The following is a 13,152-nucleotide window of genomic DNA, read 5'->3' on the forward strand; positions in this document are numbered from 1 at the left end:
GTCCAAGGTACGGACTGTGTCCAAGGTACGGACTATTTCCAAGGCACGGGTAGTGTCTTATGTACAGACATTATCTTATGTACAGATGTCCTGTGGACGAGTGTCCCCAGTAAGAACGATTTTTTCTTACATCTAAGTGCCACAGCGTGGATGTAGCTTGAGTCCCATGCTGCTTCACTCCCATTTCTAAGCCTAGTCAGTAGCTACGGCTGTAAGGATTCATTGTGTCCTCAATCTGGCCCCTTTTGTTGTTTTGACCAACAGGATCGCCGACAGACAGTACAGAGATGCTAGACCACCTCACGCTGCTACTGTTTGAAGCAAGGTTACATAAAAGAACAGCTAAGTGTATATTTAAGTTCTAGTTTTACATTTAACATCTAAAACATTTTCAGTCTAAAACAATAACGTACATCTTAAGTAATATCGTACAGACTATGTTCAGTGGTTAGATTGTTAAGAACATTCCTGTCGATATAATCTTTAAAATATAATTTAGATCTTAGGTTTCATTGCATTACGTCTTGTAATGGTATTACTTTCATAGATATTATTGCACTATTTTAATAGATGGATAATCAAACATAGATTCTAGAATCTACAGGTTGTAACATCTTCGATTTAGCATCATATGGAATATATCAAATTAATTAAAGTAATGCTACATTTCATATTTTCTCTTAAACTTTACACGTCCTGTATTTTATCGTAGTTGTTTTCATTGATATTTAGTACGACTCTTACCACCACTTTCTTTGACATATAACCACTATATATTTACTGGAACTCTACAATGTCATGTATCAGCAAAGAACGTCATGAATAAATATAGTCATTAGATTTAAGTATTATACAACTGTGTTTTCTTTCTCTGTACATGCCTGGCGCCCAATATCTATATATCTTTTGTTAATTATTACTGATTAATTTTCTCTCTAGTGAAATACCTTATCCACGACTGCTCTCCGATGAAAAGCTGCCGTTCGCAGTGGTAGTGGTTTAAAAAACGCTACAATACAGCTGGGTATGGGGGTTGGAACCTTTGGTGTTACAACAGCAAAAAAAACACTAATTCACCACAATAATACACCAAAACACTTTTGCGATGGACTCGAGTTTCGCTAACTGTGTTAGCATCATCAGCAGAGATGGTTTAAACTCAAGTTTTAATAATCTGCTTTTTTATAGGCAGCCTCAGTGTTACCCATTCATCTAATATTTGAATGTTAAATGGTGAAGCTGCCAGTTTTCTATTAGATACGGAGATCATGAAAGACTATTTGAGAAAAAACGGTTTTGTGTCTCTCTGTTATCTCCTCAACTAATCATCTCCAGAATTGTTTTTTAATCGTTTCTAATACATAAACTAATTTCCTAATATGAAGTTAACCAAACCATTATAACATTGAACTGCCCGGCAGTGAGACAACAATTTGCTAAAGCTACTTAATATACTAATTGTTATGAAGTTTGTGTGGTATACCTTAACTTTGTTTCGGGCAGTAAAAATTAAGTAAAAAACCCGAACTGGGCATTGTATTGACAATTTCAATTAATCTACTATTTCGATTACTAAGTAAATCTAAACAGTGCACTTAAAAATAAAGTTTTTTAATTAGTATAGAATATCATATCGTGTATCATATCATATACACTGGTGATTAGTTGTTCAGCTTTCAATTGTAAAAGCCGCAGCGATAAGAAACAGCCAGAAGTTACGTTTCATAGGTAAGTAAACAGCCCACTACACCTTTTTAACGTTTTTTTTTTATCGAATTCGATAATTATTTTGATTGGGAATTCCTGGTTCTTTTGAGACATCAAAGAACCGGGACTCGAAATTACCAATTCCCGGTTTCTTCTGTACTTTCGGGACTCGGTAATAATAATTAATAACATATTTCTTGTTACGTGCGAAAGACTTTTGATATTTTCTAGCGGCCAAAATCAAACTCTTCTATATAAGTAATGATGCTATTTCTTATTTTTCTTGCTTCTTTCCTCTTTTGAAGTTCCTATAATATTTATTATGTTATGTTTAATAGATATTTGCATTTTTAATTCAATATTTTAGGGCTTTTGTCTCAAATTCAGTTAAGTTGATTTATGTTGATTGATGTTGATGATGAAAAGTATAGGTGTTTTATACTTTTTTCCTTACTTTTGTTCATGTAAATTTTTTCATGACTGATTACTTAATCATTTGATATTATTTTCATTAAAAATCTCAATTTTTTATCCATTTGATTTTGAAAAACCATCCCTGTCTGATTGATGAACTGTACCACCATTGAACAAAAATTAGTCAGTACTGAAAGTACCGAAAAAAACGGGAAATGCCGGTTCCTAAAAGATCGCACACACTATACCTGCATGGACCGGCACGGACCAGACCAGTAAAATCTACCGGTGAAGGTGACCGTGTTATTTAATAGAGTAGGGCACACTAGACCAGCATCAGCACGTACCGCCACAAGCCCCGACCGTCATAACAGGTCGTGTCGGTCGAGGACAAATATGACCGACAATATTTATGCCTGGTCGTGCTGGTCCGATCTAATGTGCGCACCGGCGAACCAGCATATCTCCACAAACATGCAAATATTGAAGGGTTCGTCAGCTGTAGGTTCGAACGAATAATATCCAAGAGCTCATAAAATTTGTTTTGTGACATTCGAAAATATTGGAAAAACTTTTCTTCGAATCTTTTTAATTCAGGAAACAAATGATAAAATTCGCCATATTGCTTTCTCTTTTGATTTATAGGGTGAACCCAAAATCTTCTTTTTTCTTAGCTTCCTCCTCTTTCTCCTCTTCTTCACACAACATGGCTAAAATAATAATTTCTTCCTACTCCTTTGAACTACTTCCTACCTACTTCCTTCCTACTTCCTTGAACTACTCATTTTCAATACTTCTATGTTGCACACTCAACTACTTGACAACTCTACTTTTTTCGAAACTCTCGCTTATGTTGCAGGTCTGTGGCGGTAAAGTGTGCGACATCATGCAGGATGCAGGTTTGTGCTGTGCTGGTCCGTACTGGTCCGTGTAGGTATAGTGTGCGCGACCTTTGAGGCGCGGTGCCGAAATTCCCGATCCCGAAAAACAGCTCCGGTTTCGGAAACCCTACATGGCACTGTTTGGTGGTATGGTAACAATTTAGTCGTCCTTATATTCTCTAGTCATTGCGTGCCATGAACTTTGGTACGACTAATATCCCTGAAAAGCCCTGAGACGCAGATGGTAGGATGAGTTATAAATTATAATTCAAGAAAGGCGGGGACACAATAGATCTGCAAGGTCGCGGTGATAACCTCACCCCTTTCTATACAATCTGCATTCTACACTCTTTCCATAAAACCACAGCACGACAGAGTTTCGAGACGTTCACCTGTCCAAATACTCACACCATCTAACGTCGCTTAACTTCGACTTTGTTTTCGATTTTCTCAGAGGATTAGAGAACGCATGACAAAAGTCTATAGTGTTTTTTAATAATTATACTTATAAGATAAATTTACCTAAACGAGATCACAAAAAAAGTAAGACGCATCTTACGGTAACATTATCTGCAAAAACCAACAATCGGTACGTTTGCCGCGTCGTCGCCCGCCGACCGACGAGACCGCCTTATCTGCTGGCAGCGGCCCCGCGATATAATAACGCCCGGTATATGTATAATTTACTCGCGGCATAATAACAATTTTTATCTAGATTCGTTAACGCATCGTCAGCTCGAATTAAGTTAACGGTAACGTAGCGCGTGAGAGTGAGACTACGACCCGAGAGGCCGATTCTTTGCGTACCACGTGAGATAGGTACTGGTACTCTGTCTGGGTGCCTTTTTTGCGATACGTTACCATGGGACAGACAAGATTTAAATTCTTTCTTATTTCATCAATCTTATTACAGTCTAAAAATTATAAGTTGGCTAGGAAATGCAAAAGAGGTGTAATAAAAATAATAAAAAAACAATCAACAAAAGTTTTGTGCCATTTACGTGCTATTTCAACGACCATATATAATTTTCGGTCTTGATTCGATCCCTTAAATGAAAATACACGTATGTTAAAAACGGTATCCTAGATTTGTAAATTGTAGATTGTATGGAAGTATCACCGCAACCTTATAGATCAATATTATTAACCCTTTTTTGATATATTGTTCATATAACTCATCATACAGTCTCAGGTGTTTGACAAAAGCCAGTATCTAAGACGGTTTTACAGAGGTTAGTTCTCTTTCTCCGATAACAGTCGTACCAAAGTTAAGCCCTCAGTGATGAGTGTTCTGGTATTTCCCCATTTTCTCCACAGAATCTGCATTTGCCTTTGCTTCTTAGTATCGATCTACTGAGGTATTCATTCAGGAGACAGTTTCCTGTTAAAAACCTCGTGACAATCCGAAGATTGTTCTTATTAAAACAAGAAAAATGTTTGATTTCTCTGGGTCTTAAGTCCTCAGAAATTTCTTCGAGTGTCTTAGACCGATGGAGGATTTCTATTCTTCATTTCAAGTTTTTTTCAAGTTCTCAAGATTCTGCTTTAACTAGGTTTCCACTTGAGAAGCAGAACAGTTCTGGTTCACTCAGTGGAGTGTTCGCTCCGTTTCTAAGTTCGTTTCCTTTTTCATTACCTTCTATCCCTTGGTGGGACTGACACCCCGAGTAGGTTCCTAATTTGTTCAGCTTTGTTTAATAGTCATTCAATGTTTTTATTGTTTTCTGTTTTCCTATTTTTATGTGTAAAGTTGCCTTTAGTTATTGTATGTGTGGGACGACCTTAAGAGTCTGTCTGTCAAAAAAGAGATGAAAGAAGATGGCGGAACAATAAAGTTGTCAGTAATACGTCCGCTGTTTTAATACAAGTTTTTAATTGCAATTGTAATACCTCTGAGTAATACTATCAACAAATAAAAAGTTCAATCTTCAACATATTGGTCCTTCGAGCTTCAATTGCTCCTCTTCCCTTTTTTGAACTCAAATATACTGGACCTGCGTAGTCTATGCCAGTATTATAAAAGGGTGGAGCAGGAGTAACACGCGCTTTTGGAAGATTACCCATGATTGGAGAAGGTTGCAGTGGTTTGCAGCGGTAGCATTTTATGCAGGAATGAACCGTTTGTTTAGCCAAATTGCGACCAGCCAGTGGCCAATAACGTTGATGAATTGAATAAAGCAGTTGTTGTTGTCCACCATGGAATAATCTTAGATGCTCGTGTCTAAAAAGTAATTTTGTAAGATGGTGCTTGGACGAAAGAAGGATTGGATGTTTGACATCAAAACTAAAATTTGATTGACTAAGACGTCCACCAACATGTAAAATACTCTCATCGTCTAGAAAAGGATTTAGAGAAAGTAGCTTAGATTGCCTTGGCAACGCATGACTCCTTTGCAACGTTTGAATTTCTTCGGCAAAATCATCCTTTTGAGAAATCGTAATAAGGTATCTAAGAGTATCAGATAAATCCTTTGCCTTGAAAGGTTTAAATTGCTTGTCAGTGGGATTTCAACAATTGTATATGAATCTAAGACAATAAGCGACCACCCGTTAATTAAGTTTGAAAATTTATTAATATTAATCCAATTTGAAGTTTGAAAAGCTGCGAGAATTATTTTTTGTTTCTTAACTTCTGGGAGTTCTCCTTCAAAAGTAGCTGCAGAATAGGGCCATCTTTAGGTTGGCTAAGCCATTGTGGGCCATTCCACCACACAGTACAATCCAAAAGAGCCCTAAGCAAAATACCTCGGGAAAGAAAGTCTGCAGGATTGTCGGCGGTTCAAACATGATGCCATTGGTTAAGTTCTGTTAACCTTTGTATTTGAGCGACTCTGTTTTGAACCAAAACTTGCAAAGTACTTGTAGAAGCACGAATCCATCATTTGAATCATTGAATTCATCGAATTTTTCACTCCATCCACTAGCTGAGCTAACAAGAGAGCACCGCACAGTTCTAATCTTGGAATTGTTAACGATTTTAGAGGACTAACCCTGCTTTTAGCTGTCAAAAGCCTTACCTGAATCTCTCCGCTGGAAGATATACTACGAATGTATAGACATGCGCCATATGCTTGTAAAGAGGCATCGGCAAATCCGTGTAACTCCAACTTAACGATTGACGTATTTGAAACAAATCTGGGTATTTTTAAAATGTTAAGTACTGGTAGCTCTTGCCGTAATTGCCGCCATTGATTGTCTATAGTAGCTGGAAGAGACTCATCCCAGTCAAGCTTTAAGGACTAAAATGATTGAAGAAGAATTTTTCCTAAAATGATACATGGGCCCAAGAGTCCCAAGGGGTCAAAAATCTGAGCTATATCAGACATTATAGTACGCTTGGTAAACTTATTTAAACTGATCAGTAATAGTGTACATTAGCTGATCGTCTTCATAAGACCAATACAAACCTAGAATCTTGGTTCGTTGATCCTTGCCAATTTTAAGAATAGTAGAAGGATTTTGAATGTGCTGCAGAATTTTGGTACTATTAGTTGCCCATTTTTGAAGTTAAAAACAGCCTGAAGAAAGTATTTTTGAAATTGCGTCACATATTGTTAAAGCCTCACTTTCTGAATTGCAACTTATCAACAAATCATCCATATAGAAACTGGATGCCACGAATTGAGATGATTGTGGGAATATTTTGGAATAATCTATGGCCAATTGCTTTAAACATCTTGTAGCTAACCAAGGAGCTGATGCAGTACCGTAAGTTACTGTTTGTAATTCGAAAGTTTTTAATTCCTTTGAAGAATCGAAACGCCATAGAATATTTTGAAGATGTTTTTGTGATCTATGAATCTCTATCTGCCGATACATGTTAACAATATCCGCACAGATGACATAGGCCCTTGTCGGAATCTTAATAAAATGGAAAAAAGATTATCCTGAATGGTAGGACCAACTAGCTGCAAACTATTAAAGGAAGTTCCATTATCAGTTTGTGCCGAGCCATCGAACACAACCCTAAGCTTAGTAGTTGGATTATTTTCGTTAACAACCGCATGATGTGGCAGAAAACCAGAATTAGAATGTTCGTCTATTTTAGATATTTCTCGCATATGACGAAGTTGAATATATTCGTTCATAAATGCTGCATATTCTTCCTTTAATTTTGGTTCACGATTCAACTTCTTCTCCAAAGAATAGAATCTTTTGGTAGCAATTTCACGAGAATCACCTAGAATAATAGGATCGCATTTTAAGGGAATATGAACAATAAATTTATCGTCGTATTTTCGCTCGGTTGTTTAAGAAAATATGTCCTCGCAAAGCTGTTCATCTGAGGAGAATTTCACATTTGAACCAGGTGGAACAGTTTCCTCGACTTCTTCAATAAAGAATAGATTTCGTCGTTTGAACTTGTACTAAAATTGCACATGGATTGCGCAGCAATAGGATCATTGTATAACTTTCCAGAGACTACCCATCCTAGAACAGTTTTTTGTAATGTAGGTAAATTAGGTCCTAAGCGGAACTGACCAATGCGTAATAAATTGTAGAACAATTCAGCACCAATTTGAATATCAATCTTTGAAGAAATCGATAAACCAGGATCAGCTAACCTCACATTGGAAGGAATATTTAAATTTGAAATGTCGAATGACTGGAATGGTAAACCTTTATTAATTGTAGGTAGAAGTAAACATGAAATATCAGCTTTGAATGAGTTATGCATGGACACTACAGTAATATTGCATCGCTGTTTGATTTGAAAAGGAGTTTGAACGATACCCGAAACAGAAATACTTACTGGAAATGTCTTTAGACCTAATCTCTTACATGTATCTTCTGTAATAAAATTGGATGATTGGGACCCAGAATCTAATAAAACTCTGCATGTTTGAAAATGTCCCTTTGAATTTTTAATTTGAACTAGTGCTGTAGATAATAGAATATTATCCGAAGCAATGCTTGAAGTTGCAGAAAATGCGTTATTTGATGAAGTTGTTGGACGCTCTGGATTTGAATTTACTTGAAAGTCGTTATGAAGAATTGTATTATGCTTTTCAGTACATTTTTTGCAATGTCCTGCTAGGCAATTGTTGATCGTATGAAAACCGCGTAAACAATTTAAGCATAATTTTTGATTCTTAAGTTGCTTGCTAAACAATTTAAGCATTATTTTTGATTCTTAAGCTTTAAAAACTCATTGCAATTTTGTATATAATGATTTGAACCCTTGCAAAAAATGCATTCAGTTTTGAACTTTGTTGAAATTTGATATGAATGAGATTGTATCTTGACCTCTTTGGTCATTAAAACTGTTTCTAAGAAATCGGCTCTTGAACGTAAAAAATCTTTGAATGTTTTTAATGTCACCGTATCCGAATTGCCCTGAGTTGTCGCTGCTTTAACTTGCTCCCATGCTCGAAGTGTTGATTTGTCTAACTTATGACTTAATACAAAAACAAGAAGTGTGTCCCAGTACTCTACCGGTTGATTTAAGTTTTTTAATGAGCACAAATGCTTAGAGAGACTATCTAACATTTTTCTTAAATCACTTGCTGACTCTTTAGATAATGTGGGCATTTCGAATATAGCTTTGACATGATTGTTTACCAGAACGCTATTGTTATTATACCTTTGAAGTAAAGCATTCCACGCTATCTGGTAATTGTCAGCCGAAAATTCTATAGAACGAATAACTTGCATGGCACCGCCTTCCAATGCTGCCCTCAGGGAGTGAAATTTTTGAATGTTTGTTATACTTGAATTTTCATTAATAAGTGAATCGAATGTATCTCGAAATTCTAACCAATTATCGTAACAACCTGTAAATTTCGGTAATTTTATTTCTGGTAGTTTTACATTGAAATCATTTTTATTATTGTTACTTGAGCCTACATCAAAGTTACTTGAATTACTCGATTCGCTATGAGAATTTGGAATTACCTTGTCAAAGAGGCTTAAGAATTCTTTGCACTCAACTAATAAACTAAAATAATTTTTCTCAAAAGTTTCTCTTTCCAACGTTTGTGTATCTAGGTAAATCATCTAAACTTATCTCTATCTCTGTTTGAACTATCTCGTATTCTTGTATTAATTTCTCATATTTTTCTAAACGTAACTTTAATTCAGCAGTCTTAGACTTTTCACGATCGGTAGGCGAAGTATCTTGAAAGGATTCTTTTAGGGTTTTAAAATATTTTTCAAATAATGTATGTCGTTGTTTGAAAACTCTACGTTTCCCTAAAAGAACCCTTGTCTCTTCGTTTTGCATTTTGATATTAAAACCTATTAATAAGAATCTGGAGCAAACCTATCTTCCCGTTGAAAGAAAAGGACAATAAAGGTAAATAGGAACGGACTCACCGGCAATTTGCGTCGTAGTTTTACCAATGCCCTCTATAAAAGATCAACCCACGGGCGGACTTTTGTTTACTTCATCAGCTGTACATACTTAGATATGGGGTTAGATTCTGTATTCATATTTTGTCGGTTGATTTTTGGTATTATTTGTTATTGTAGTGCAAAAAACTAATTATTTTGGTGTTTAAGTGACATAAAGTACTACCAGATATATGGTCACTATGATGGTCACGCTGTTTTGCAAAAAAAACACGAAATATACACGTTTTGGTAAGTGCTTTAACCTAAAAGTGCCCATAAAATTTTTTATTATCGGGTGATTTTTGTGTGTTTTTTTTAAAGACTCCGCTAACAATTGCATCAATAAAGCTTAAATGGAGTGTGTTTTTGGTGTTATGCCTCATCTTTGTTGTTTGTGTTCCTGGTGGACAGGATAGTTATACTAGGCAACTTAAAGTATCCAGAAGAGCAAGAAAAGTGGGTACAAGTTATAAATCAAGACAATTCTATTGAAAATATCTTTTAATAAATTTAAAAAATAATAATTCTCCCAGGATGGTATAAAGAAAACTGACAATTGATCGTTTATTTTATTATACATATTGTGGAATCTCCGCTCCAAGTGTTGTTGTTCAGCTTCGATAGATTCAGACACGTAAGTAGGTATTATACTAGGCGGAGGGAAAAAGTAAGAATATGTATACTTATAAGATCAATGAAAAAAGATGATTTATTGATTCAAAATTAAAGAAAAGACAAGAATGAAAGTTTCTTGTAAAAGAAGATGGTTCTTTGTTGAATGAAAATCATAATTTTAAAGCATAACTCGATATTTTTCCAGTATTTTACTGATAGTGTTGAATGTATTTATGAATACCAAAGATAATATCAAATATTTAAGTGATGGCTGAATACAATAATGAATCAAGAAGCTAGGCGAATAAAATATGGTATATTTGGCCCCACCAATACAAATTGATAGTTTTAAGATATATAAGGTGTTACCAAAGATAATACTAAGAAATTCCATATGTCCTTTGTTGTTGAATTGGTCCGAGATGTTATTTACTTTTGATGTTAAGAATATACCGTTATCAGTCGAGAGAAAAAACGGGGTCTAGTTGGCTTGAAATGAACATCGATGACGATCCTCATGTAAGTTTACATATAAAACAACAAAAAAAAAAAAATAAGCTATAGAAATTTTACAATCTTGGAAATTTTGATATTCTTGAAACCTTGTTTCTAATTATATTCACTAAGATTTTTTTTTTTATTTTTTTGATTTAGTTTTTTTTTTTTAAAAAAAAAAAACGCTGATTAAGTTTTCATGTTGGTTTGTTCATTATTTTATTTATGTGGTTTTTAAAAAAACGTTTGGCTAACATTATAGCCTTCATCATGTGTTGTGTCATAGGAAAAAAATAGTGTCGAATATAAAAAATCCAAAAATATTGACATATAATTCACACCAACGCACCACATACAGTGTTACTGGCGTACTCCATTACGATCCATTGTAGAAGTTTTAGTGTTAAAGATGAATTAATTCCTAAAAGAAAATAAAGAGGGCATGCTCTTTGATAGTTTGATATTAGCTTTATTAATTGCCGAAACATTATTTGGTGGGACATGATTATATGTTAATTTTTTGGATTAGTATTCCGACACTATTTTTTTTTCGATATGACCAGCAACACTGAGAAAGGCTATAGTTAGCCGAAACGTTTTTTTAAACTAAATAAAAATAATGAGAACCAAATGAAAACTTGTAATCAGCGTTTTCCCGAACCTAAAAATACCAAGAAAATCAAACGAATTTTAGGAAAATTTTATTAAAAACTAAAAAAAAAAAAATCTTCATTTCATAGCCATCGCTGTTTTTTTTTTTTTTTTTTTTTATATTGTATATTTGTAAATATCGAAACATTGAATACTTGCAAAATTATGACATAAAAAATGCAAATAAATACATCACTATAGTAGATTACCACATGTTTTTGTTAGTTAAATTAAAGCAGTCGATTTTATCAAACGCGGCCGAATAATTTAAAATAGAGTGTGACATTTACCCAGATACCGTTATGTACGATAGACAGTATTTTGTATAGTTGTAAAACATTGCTGCATTTGTATTGTTATAGCTTATGCCAAAGTATTTATTAACTATAAATAAGGATAATCACATCGGGAAAGGTCAACTCTGTGTATACGATTTTAACGTGTAAGGCAGTGATGTAGGCAGCCTAATGGCAAATCAAATGTAATAAAAAAAAAAGTCTGTGTATCGGGTGGGAACAGATTCTTCTGAGCGTATTGCAGGATTTGATCAAAATTCAAACCGCAACGTAGACGTTTCAAAGACATCTAGGGTGGATCTGGATTTCACACACACACACTTTAACGTACATACTGTAAATAATTACATTTAGCTTAAATAATTATCTTCATTTCATGATACATGAACATTTAACATAGTGTATTTTATTCTAATTCTTTAAGACTACGATATTATACTGGTCGGCAAGAGAAAATCATGGGTCGTTTATTTTAGTAATCATTTACCTACATGTCAAGAAGTGAATCGCTATGGCAATCTTGTAAGTCGGAGAGAAATTATTACCCCTTATCCCACTTAAATCCGGAGGCGCAACTTTCATACGCTTGGGAAAATTCTTGCTCCATTCTCTTTGTTCATTTATACAATCACAGAGTTTTATAGACTCTGTGCACGACAATCGTCACCCAAAGCCGTGTGTACATATCGGTTATAGTCATATAAATAAAACTAACCAAAAAATGCGTATTACGTAGATAAATGGTTGCAAATTCTATGTCGATCCATTCTAATCCAGTATTAAATAAATAATGGACGTAGCCAGTGTGAAGTAGTTCCCTCTTTTTTTAAATTTTTAAATGCTGTAGCTCCATATCATGTTCATAATAGGTTTTATAACATTCCGTTAAAACTACGTAGGCCTTGAAAAGGCCTTTTAGCCTCCGTAGTTATAACTCTTGTCTGTATATAAAATTACGTTATTCATAATCAGGGTTGCTGTAGAATCAACTATAGAATCAACAATATTAATAGGTACCTTGTTTAATTCTGCTTATACATATATTGCATTATTTTTTCTGCTACCTTAAGATTTTTCTATACTTACACCTAATTTATGTGATTTTCTTAGCATATATGATTTATAAACAGTATTTTTCCTAATGGAAGGATATGCAAGTATTAAGATATCTTAATATTTATTCTCCACACCACAAAGCATAATACGTAGTAGGTATTAAAACATAAAATATAAATCTAATAAGATCAAAAATGAGCCTTCACCATATTATCAAGATTTTGGCATTACAGGAAAGAAATAATGTCAGTAAATTAAGAAAAGAATATCAAAGTACAGGATATTAAATACTGTAATGAGTATTCTATGACACAAACCATATCCCTTCTAAAGAGAAAAAGATAAAGCATAAAGTTTATTTTAATCTTATCAGCATTCATCGATAAGAAATATGCCTACAATTGCTATTAATACACTAACTTGAAATTTTTAAGAAATTATATGATACAAACACTATAATCAAACTAGGTAAAATGTTACCTCTATCTCACTGACTTGTATTGTGCTGTAAGACTCGTCATGCCGTAGTACCGTATGATCGAAAAAACGGCGTCAGCGATGGCTATGAAATGAAAATCGCTGTCATTTTATATGTAAATTTATATGGGAAATGTCGTCAATATTCATTTCATAGCCATTCTGACGCCGTTTTTATTCGATCATATCGTATTTAAATCGTTGATATACAGTGTGAGCCTTAAACA

Source organism: Sitophilus oryzae, unplaced genomic scaffold (assembly GCF_002938485.1).
Source record: "Sitophilus oryzae breed Bouriz unplaced genomic scaffold, Soryzae_2.0 scaffold_801_pilon_pilon, whole genome shotgun sequence".
NCBI classification, from domain to species: domain Eukaryota; kingdom Metazoa; phylum Arthropoda; class Insecta; order Coleoptera; family Curculionidae; genus Sitophilus; species Sitophilus oryzae.